The sequence below is a fragment of the Trichomycterus rosablanca genome, chromosome 6 (genome assembly GCF_030014385.1).
Source record: "Trichomycterus rosablanca isolate fTriRos1 chromosome 6, fTriRos1.hap1, whole genome shotgun sequence".
NCBI lineage: Eukaryota > Metazoa > Chordata > Actinopteri > Siluriformes > Trichomycteridae > Trichomycterus > Trichomycterus rosablanca.
The window spans coordinates 1,604,270-1,614,492 of record NC_085993.1 but is presented as its reverse complement, the minus strand read 5'-3'; the positions used below and the strand labels follow the sequence as shown (position 1 = coordinate 1,614,492).

At 41.3% G+C, this 10,223-nt stretch overlaps 1 long non-coding RNA gene across 1 annotated transcript; it reads right to left on the bottom strand.

The window, feature by feature from the left end:
• Positions 1-523: 523 nt before the first annotated feature.
• LOC134316179 (uncharacterized) lies at positions 524-9,790 on the bottom strand. The gene is made up of 3 exons (XR_010013057.1): positions 9,742-9,790; positions 847-977; positions 524-709 (listed from the first exon to the last, which is right to left on the bottom strand). It is a non-coding gene; the product is annotated as an uncharacterized LOC134316179 (long non-coding RNA).
• Between the last annotated feature and the right edge of the window lie 433 nt (positions 9,791-10,223).

The window sequence follows — 10,223 nt, the reverse complement described above, 5'->3', positions numbered from 1 at the left end:
CGGGCATCGGTTGGGCTCGTTATCAGAACGGCGCTGAGCCGCTGCACCCAGGGGTCATGACTTATCAGGGTCAGAGTGCAGCTGCCACAGAGAAGAAGATCCTTATCGCCCATACTTGCCCCAGGCACGCTGACCCCTCATTTGCTTTACCGAATTCATCCTGGCCTGAGGGCCACTGTGGACGGCTAATGGGCCGACACACACACACTCACACACACACACACTTCCACACACAAACACACATGTGACAGCTGAGCATGTTCCTGCGCCGTGTTAAAAATCAGTAATTGCCCGTGACCGTCCTCATCACTGTTCTCCTTTGTCCTCCGTCCACTCTGGGTCATCTGGTCACTTCTCTCAGCTGCCCGGTCAGTTTACCACATCACATTCCACACATAACCACATTACTGACCCCAAATCAGCTCTAATCTAATGTACACAACGCTGATTTATGATAAAATGACCGGGCTGGACGCTTAAGTGCTTCGTTTAGTCATTTATTGGTTCATTAGTGTTTCCCAGTTCTCCCAGTCAGGGTTCCGCGAGGTCTGGAGCCAATCCCAAAATCACCGAGACAGGGACGCCAGTCCTTACTTTTTTTTCTTTCTTTTTCTCTAAACTGTGGTATGAGACAGGAACGCTAGTCCTGATGCAGAGAAAGAAAGAAGGAAAGAAAGACAAAAGACAAAGAAAGAAAAAAAAGCCAAGTCTACAATTGTTGGGCATGAGAGAGGAGCACAGAAAAAAAGAATAAAAAAGAAAAGAAAGAGAGACAGAAAGGAAGAATTAAAAAAAGGAAAGAAAGAATAATCTAATGTACATGCCGCTGATTTATGATAAAATTACCGGGCTGGACGCTTAAGTGCTTCGTTTATTCATTTATTGGTTCATTAGTGTTTCCCAGTTCAACCAGTCAAGGTTCCGTGAGGTCTGGAGCCAATCCCGAAATCAACAGACGTGAGACAGGAACACCAGTGCTAAAGCAGAGAAAAAAAGAAAGGAAGTAAAAGAAGAAAGAAAGAAAGAAAGACAGGAAGAACAAAAAAGAAAGAAAGAAAGAAAGAAAGAAAGAAAGAAAGAAAGAAAGAAAGAAAGAAAGAAAGAAAGAAAGAAAGAAAGAAAGAAAGAAAGAAAGAAAGAAAGAATGCATTGAGTCTCAAAGATTTGGAGTTTAGGGGACGTTGAGTTAAAAGGTACCTCTGTATTATATTATTAGATTTTGAGGTTACGATTGTGTGGGATTTTTGTAATATATAGAAATAATAATATAAGTAATATTAGTAACAAAAAAGTAAAAGTTCCATTTTGTGTTTCTGAAATGAAGAAAATCTCTTAAGTCACAAAGTTTCACAGTGCCAGTGTGAGTGTATAAATTTAATTTCTCTAATTTCCTTCAGGATCAATAAAGTATCTATCTATCTATCTATCTATCTATCTATCTATCTATCTATCTATCTATCTATCTATCTATCTATCTATCTATCTATCTATCTATCTATCTATCTATCTATCTATCTATCTATCTATCTATCTATCCATCCATCTATCCATCCATCTATCCCTCTATCTATCTATCTATCTATCTATCTATCTATCTATCTATCTATCTATCTATCTATCTATCTATCTATCTATCTATCTATCTATCTATCTATCTATCTATCTATCTATCTATCTATCTATCTATCTATCCATCCATCCATCCATCTATCCCTCTATCTAAACACAATGATTGATGAATAAATGATGCAGGGGGCACCAGCCAAAATCCTACCCAGGGTGCCACATCAGTTAGGGCCGGCTCTGTCATTTTAGGTTTTAAAACAGTGCTGTTTGTGTGTATGAAATAAAAATAAGACTCTCTGGCAATAATTCTGCTAATTTTAGGAGGAACGTCAAGCTTACAGTGAAATACGGTGGTGGGAGCATCGTAATACACGTATACAGCTTTTATCCAAAGCAACTTACAGCTGTGACTGCATACAAGCCCAGCGGTTACAGTACCGGACTAGTAATCAAAAGGTCACTGGTTCAAGCCCCACCACTGCCAGGTTGCCACTGTTGGGCCCCTGAGCAAGGCCCTTAAGCCTGTAAGTCACTTTAGATAAAACAATCCAAGCAACTGAGAGTTAAGCTTTGCTCAGGGGTCCAACAGGGCAGCTTGGCAGTGGTGGGGCTTGAACCAGCAACCTTCTGATTACTAATCTGAGCTACCACCTCTATATTTATTTATTGTTTATGTATTGTTTATTTCTGACTCTATACTGTGGCTGCATAGGTATCAGGTACGCAGGGGACGTGTTTCAAACCCGTGACACATAAGTGACAAAATAAAAGAAAGAAAAAATAAAAAATAAAAGAAAGAATAAAAAATAAATAAAAAAAAAGAATAAAAAATAAATAAAGAAAGAAAGAACAAAAAGTAAAAGAAAAAAGATAAATAAAAGAAAGAAAGAAAAAAATAAAAGAAAAAAGAATAAAAAATAAAAGAAAAAAGAATAAAAAAATAAAAGAAAAAAGAATAAAAAAAGAAACAAGGAAAGAATAAAAAAGAATAAAAGAAACAAAGAAAGAATAAAAAATAAAAGAAAAAAGAATGAAAATAAAAGAAAAAGAATAAAAAATAAAAGAAAAAAGAATAAAAATTTTTTAAAAAGAATAAAAAATAAAAGAAACAAAAAAAAGAATAAAAAAAGAAAAGAAAAGAAACAAAGAAAGAATAAAAATAAAAGAATAAAAATAAAAGAAAAAAGAATAAAAAAAGAAAGAATAAAAAATAAAAGAAAAAATAATAAAAAAAAATAAAAGAAAGAAAGAAAGAAAGAATACTCTTTCAGATCTTAATTAGATTCCGAACATACTGATGATCCACTTCAAAGGGCGGCTTACGGCTTTGTACTGCGCCGTAAACGAGCACAAAGAGAACGGCAGCTTTACGTCTCCATACGTAACACAATGGGGTTCGCAAAAAAAACACAGAAGCTAATTCACAAGTCTTATTCTGCTTTTTGTTAAAGTCCAGAAAAGGAAGCATGACGGTGCTAAAAGTGCTAACAGTGCTAACAGTACGAGCTGTGAAACGCGGTGGAGGTAAAGCACATACGTCCCCATCTGTCCTGACAGATACGATCCTGTCCTCGTCTCTGTTTACCGTTTTAGCAGAAGGTAAACAGAAGAGAACCCTCGTGTTATCGGAACAACAAAACAGCACGAACGCTGAGCGCCGAATAAAAACGTCGTGTCTGAACTCGTCCTCATGTTAACCGCAAAAGGTCGGACATACCACGATAGCACCGCTGCGGAAAACGATCCCGCCGCCAGAAACGTGGCTGTTTATAGATCTGTGAAAATAAACGAGTCCTGTTTTCACTGTCAATACCAGTTTTTGTTTAAAGTAAGGTCACATTTTTTCACGTTGCCTGCTGACATCATGTTACCCTCTCAGCCCTCATCAGGAGGTGTTTGGTACACACAGGGGAACATTTCTGGCTAGAAAGAGGAACAACGTGTATTCGGCTCTTACAATCATTAAAAAAGAAATTGTACATAGAAGTAGTTCAGGTGTTTCAATCACAACCTTAATATAGGGGGCGCCGTAGTGGTTCCAGACTTGGTACAGTTTTTATGCCGGATGCCCTCCCTGACCCAACCCTCCTGTGTTTTTGAGGCCCCTCCCCTTTTGGATATTAGACGATCATGTCCGTGCAGACGCCCGACTGGTCGATAGCACCGCTGAGATTCGAACCCTGGATCCCCAGATCTCTAGCAGTACTATATATTATATATGTGTGTGAATATACACTGATCAGCCGTAACATTAAAATCACCTCCTTGTTTCTACACTCACTGTCCATTTTATCAGCTTCACTTACCATATAGCAACACTTTGTAGTTCTACAATTACTGACTGTTGTCCATCTGTTTCTCTACATGCTTTGTTACCCCCTTTCATGCTGTTCTTCAATGGTCAGGACCCCCACAGGACCCCCACAGAGCAGGTATTATTTAGGTGGTGGATGATTCTCAGCACTGCAGTGACACTGACATGGTGGTGGTGTGTTAGTGTGTGTTGTGCTGGTATGAGTGGATCAGACACAGCAGCGCTGCTGGAGTTTTTAAACACCGTGTCCACTCACTGTCCACTCTATTAGACGCTCCTACCTGGTCGGTCCACCTTGTAGATGTAAAGTCAGAGACGATCGCTCATCTATCGCTGCTGTTTGAGTCGGTCATCTTCTAGACCTTCATCAGTGGTCACAGGACGCTGCCCACGGGGCGCTGTTGGCTGGATATTTTTGGTTGGTGGACTATACTCAGTCCAGCGGTGACAGTGAGATGTTTAAAAACTCCTGACCATTGAAGAACAGCATGAAAGGGGGCTAACAAAGCATGTAGAGAAACAGATGGACTACAGTCAGTAATTGTAAAACAACAAAGTGCTTCTATATGGTAAGTGGAGCTGATAAAATGGACAGTGAGTGTAGAAATCAGGAGGTGGTTTTAATGTTACGGCTGATCAGTGTATATGTATATATATATATATACAGTATATATATACAGTATATATATATGTGTGTGTGTGTGTGTGTGTGTGTTTGTGTGTGTGTGTGTGTGTGTGTGTGTGTGTAAACCTCAGTACAGCTACAGCATCGACTTCTAATCCACTCCAAAATATGAACATTTTGACATTGAAACAGAATTCCTGCTTTTCAGAGAACAGACTCATCTGTGCGGAGGGGGGGGGGGGGGTGTTGAGGGGGGGTGAATTCGGACGGGGGTGTGTGTGTGGGGAGGGGGGGGGGGTGATGGGGATGGATGTTTTATGTAAACAAAGAAGGAGGAAGTTCAGCCTGCAGCCGCGAGCAGGAGCGGCACCTGTTCATCCAGCAGAGCCATATGGCGTATGTGAGAGGCTAGCATTAGCAACCAACCCCCCATCAACCCCCCATTCCGCTCAGATACACCATACGCTGTACGGCCAAAAGTATGTGGACACCTGATCATGTGCTTATCGGACATCCGGTTTCAAAAACCTCTTAAAGCTTCAGCTTCTCTTCTCTGAGACGGCTCATATGTCTTCTGAAGTGTGTCTGTGTGTGGGAATTTGTAAGGGCACTGATTGATCAGTGGATGTTCCGGTTCATTCCAAAGCTGCTACGTGGGGATGAAGTCTGGTTTTCATCGTGTCTTCACTCACTCACTTTCTTAACCGCTTATCCAGTCAAAATCGTGGGGGGGGGGGGTGCTGGAGCCTATCCCAGCTTTTCAGTGGGAGCAAGGCCCACAGTAACACCCTGGACAGGGCACCAGTCCATCGCAGGGCAGATACACATACACACACCCATTCACCTATAGGGCAATTCTGTGTCTCCAATTAATCTGACTGCATGTTTTTGGACTGTGGGAGGAAACCCACGCAGACACGGGGAGCTGTCATGCTAGAACATGCTGGGAAAGGGACTTCCCTAAACTGTCTGCGCTTATAAAACATAAATAATTGATTTATTACACCTGTTAGCATTTGTTGTGGCTGAAACTCATGAATTCAAAGGATACAGTAACAAGAAACGTCCTAATACTTTTGTCCATATAGTGAACTGTACACACTGATCAGCCATAACATTAAAACCAGCTCCATGTTTCTACACTCACTGTCTATTTTATCAGCTCCACTTACCATACAGAAGCACTTTGTAGTTCTACAATTACTGACTGTAGTCCATCTGTTTCTCTACATTCTTTGTTACCCCCCTTTCACTCTGTTCTTCAATTGTCAGGACCACCACAGAGCAGGTATTATTTAGGTGGTGGATGATTCTCAGCACTGCAGTGACGCTGACATGGTGGTGGTGTGTTAGTGTGTGTTGTGCTGGTATGAGTGGATTTTTAAACACCTCACTGTCACTGTTGGACTGAGAATAGTCCACCAACCAAAAATCTCCAGCCAACAGTGCCCCGTGGGCAGCGTCCTGTGACCACTGATGAAGGTCTAGAAGATGAGCGACTCAAACAGCAGCAATAGATGAGCGATCGTCTCTGACTTTACATCTACAAGGTGGACCGACTAGGTAGGAGTGTCTAATAGAGTGGACAGTGAGTGGACACGGTGTTTAAAAACTCCAGCAGCGCTGCTGTGTCTGATCCACTCATACCAGCACAACACACACTAACACACCACCACCATGTCAGTGTCACTGCAGTGCTGAGAATCATCCACCACCTAAATAATACCTGCTCCGTGGGGGTCCTGTGGGGGTCCTGACCATTGAAGAACAGGGTGAAAACAGGCTAAAACAGATGGACTACAGTCAGTAATTGTAGAACTACAAAGTGCTTCTATATGGAAAGTGGAGCTGATCAAATGGACAGTGAGTGTAGAAACAAGGAGGTGGTTTTAATGTGTTTCTTTCATTGCAAGGTGAACATGCAAAATGTCCCGTGGTGTGACGGTAATACAATACAAACATTTCTAAAATAAAATAGTAATACCTGGACGTGTTTTTAAAATGCTTTTGGCTTTATTATTTAATACAGATTGACGTTATTTATCAATTTAATGTTATAAAATGTACGAGACTCCTGCATAATGCGGAATGAAAACGTCGTCCTGCGGTGTGACGTCATCACTTCAAACGAAATTAAGCACCTTTTATGAAGGTACAATTAATCCTATCCTTGTGTGTGTGTGTGTGTGTTTATTTAAAATGCTGCAAAATTAAAGAACAAAAAGAAAAAAGAGAATTTTTATCAAAATATGATGTTTTTCTAAGATTGTTCCACTCGTGTGAGAGATTAAAAAGCTCCGAGTAAAGATCGGAATTTAAAAAACAGCTCTGAATAATAAACACGCACCAAATATTCATTATAGTTACTTAAAAAGAGCCTTAAACTCTAATCACGACTGATCTAGATTTAAAATGATTATTATTATTGTTATCATTATTATGATTATGTTCTTGTTATTATAGTGTCACGTGACGTCACACCGCAGGACTGTTTACGTTCCTCTCTGTGAGAAAAGCTTATAAAGCCTCAAAAATGCTGTAAAAAGAAGAAATATCCGGACAATTTAGACTTCAAACATTAGAATTTCATCAAATCATCATGAAAACGAGTCCTTTGTTTAATAAAAATTCAGTTTCACCTCAATTTGTCAAGCACTCACGTTATTTAGCTATGAAACACATACTACTATCATACTGCAGCATCAAAGCAGTTAGCAAGGTAGCACGACATGCTAGCGCTAATTAGCACCGAAGTGCGACCCGAAACTTCACTGTCCGAAGCTTCTCACTTGTAACACAGACATCAAAACAGATCCCCTTTTCTGTCCCTCTTCCTTCCGCTCTTACACCGGCTATTTTAACATGTTTACCAACAGTCCCGATCTCACTCGGCCCGTCCGGAGGAACAAAGGCCCTCGGTAGCACCTGTCCTCGTCCTCCAGCGCCATCAATGAGCGCCATTCTCTCACTTTCACTCCACATTCCTCACGCCTGTTAGAGCACGAGCAGGTGGGACGTTCAGCCTGGGCTGAAAAGCCACGCAGACCTTTTACTACCACCAACGACAGAGGGGCCCATTGTTACCGAGGCCCTCGGAATGGAAACCAGGGCGCTCTCGCCTTTAAATACGTAACTAACTCCTGTCTCACGTGCACGCTGCTTGACGGGCTTTAGCGGCGAGTGCGTAAACTCTTCCAGCGCCACGTCAGAGGAAGCGGGACTCAGATTTTCAGGACCATTTAAAAAAAGTCAAGCGTGTCTCCGCCATTTCATTCGACTCTCCTGACGCCCACACTATGGCGATAGCGTACTGAGATCTTTTGAGAAAACATAACACTAAGGCTGCGTCAGAAATCGCATACTTGAACAGTACGTACTAGATTTGAGGCAGTATACGCTGCTCGGCTGGTAAAGCAGTACGCTCTTTCAGTACGCAAGTGTGCAGTATGGCCGAAACCTCGTACGTACTACGTCTGCCATCTTATCAACGTCACGGGATGCATGACGTCTCATTGCCACAGTTATAACAAATTTAAAATCAGACAAAATTAATTCTGTCGTTCTCCACAAGCTTCTCATAATGTTACTCAGGGTTGTACTTAGATAAGATAAGATAAGACGTTATTGATCCCCTTAGGGAAATTAACTTGTTACAGCAGTAGGAAGACAGGAGAAACAGAAAGAAATACAACTAAGTTAAAATATTGCACACATAGTGTGTAGTTGTTTACTCTTAAAAATATCAAAAAATAATATATACATTAGAAATATGCAAAATATATTACGTATTGCACTTGTTGTAATAAATTACATATTGCACTACTTATTACACCATGAACATGTAAGTATAGGTATGAGTGGCATTATTACATATTATTTTTGAAAGCCCTGATGGCTGCTGGAATGAAGGACCTGCGGTAGCGCTCCATTCTACACAGGGGGTGGAGGAGTCTAGTGCTAAAGGAGCTTGTTAGGTCGCCTACAGACTCATGTAGTGGATGTGTGGTGATGTTCACGATGGATGACAGCTTGGCTATCATCCTCCTTTCTCCCACCTCCTCTACAGGTTCGAGAGGACAGTTCAAGGCCGAGCTCGCTTTCTTGATCAGCTTGTTCAGTCTTTTTTTGTCTCTCTCCGAGATCGCACCACCCCAGCACACCAGTCCATAGAAGATGGCTGATGCTACCACAGTGTCATAGAAAGATCTTAGCAGTGGTCGGGACACACTCCAAAGGACCTCAGTCTCCTCAGTAGGTGGAGGCGACTTTGGCCCTTTCTATATAGGGCACCCGAGTAGCTAGACCAGTCCAGTTTATTATTGAGGTGAACACCCAGGTATTTGTACTCCTTCACCATCTCAATGTTCAAACCCTGGATGCTCACAGGTGTGATGTGATGCGACTTTTTCCTGAAGTCGATCACCAATTCTTTGGTTTTACTGGTGTTAATGTGAAGCACATTTAGTTCACGGTTCGTTCCCATCAGATAAACATCCAACAATGGCTGTGTCGTCCGAGAACTCTTGTAGGAAACGGTCTTGTGTGTTATGTCGAAAATCATAATCATAAGTAATCATAATTAATTATACTTAATCATAATCTTTCTTCTTTGCTTCTTTGCTTCGAACGCCTTTGCAGCTCCAGTTGAATTATGTCGACTCCAGTCGGACCACAAGTGCGCTGTGTTTGCATACTCAAAAATGCCCACCCATGCAGTAGGTCATCTTGGTACTTGTCGCGTACTGTTTAATAAATACTTTGTATTCGGACACGCTACCTGCTCTCGCGTACTGTTAAGTATGGAAGTATGCTATTATGGACACAGCCTAAATATTGCCACCATAATTCAATTCGGATTTAAAAAAAGGGTGTAGACCATAGAAAGTTCCGCAAAATCGCAGCTGTTTTTATTTCAGATCCCTTGCTTTTTTCTTTTAAGTACAGAACTGTGTTTATCATTTGAAAATAACCATAAAATTCAAGCCATTTTCACTCAAGTTGCTTCCAGAAATGACTTCTGTTTACACCAGACATCTCTAAAAGCCCACGTCTGGGCACCGACCAACCGCTGTACTGAGACCTGCAGTAAAAAACCAAAGTACAAGTGGAAACTAATTTGTGTAAAATATCGGCAAACGTCCTTCGACTCCCGAAGCTAGACAATGAAAGACTGTACGACTTAGATACTGTTTTCTGAGTGATTTGAAGGTATGTAAAGTGTGAAAAATATGATGACCTGAGGGGCGGCACGGTGGCTTGAAGAAGGTCTAGGGTTTGATTCCCAGGTGGAGCGGCCTGGATCCTTTCTGTGTGAAGTTTGCATGTTCTCCTGATGTCTGGGTGCTCTGGTTTTCTCCCACACTACAAAGACATGCAGTCAGGACACTTGGAGCTGCTAGGTGTGTGTCTGGGGTGTTTCCGGTATTTTGTCCAGTGAATCGGACCCGCTGCGACCCTGAATAGGACAAAGCGGCGGTGAAACAAACAGTGAATAAATAAATAACTGAATATGATAAACAGCTGATTAAACCTTTTACTCGATTCATTTTTTAGAAGTGTAACGTCTCTCCAGGATTTTGGCTTTAAAATTTGTTAAATTGTACAGGTTTCTGGCAAATAAATGTGCAAGTGGTTTGCGAACAAGCACCTTATCAATAACGTTCCTACAGGAAACTGCCGTCCAGCTCGGAACTGTAAATATAAAAAGAGGAAAATAGT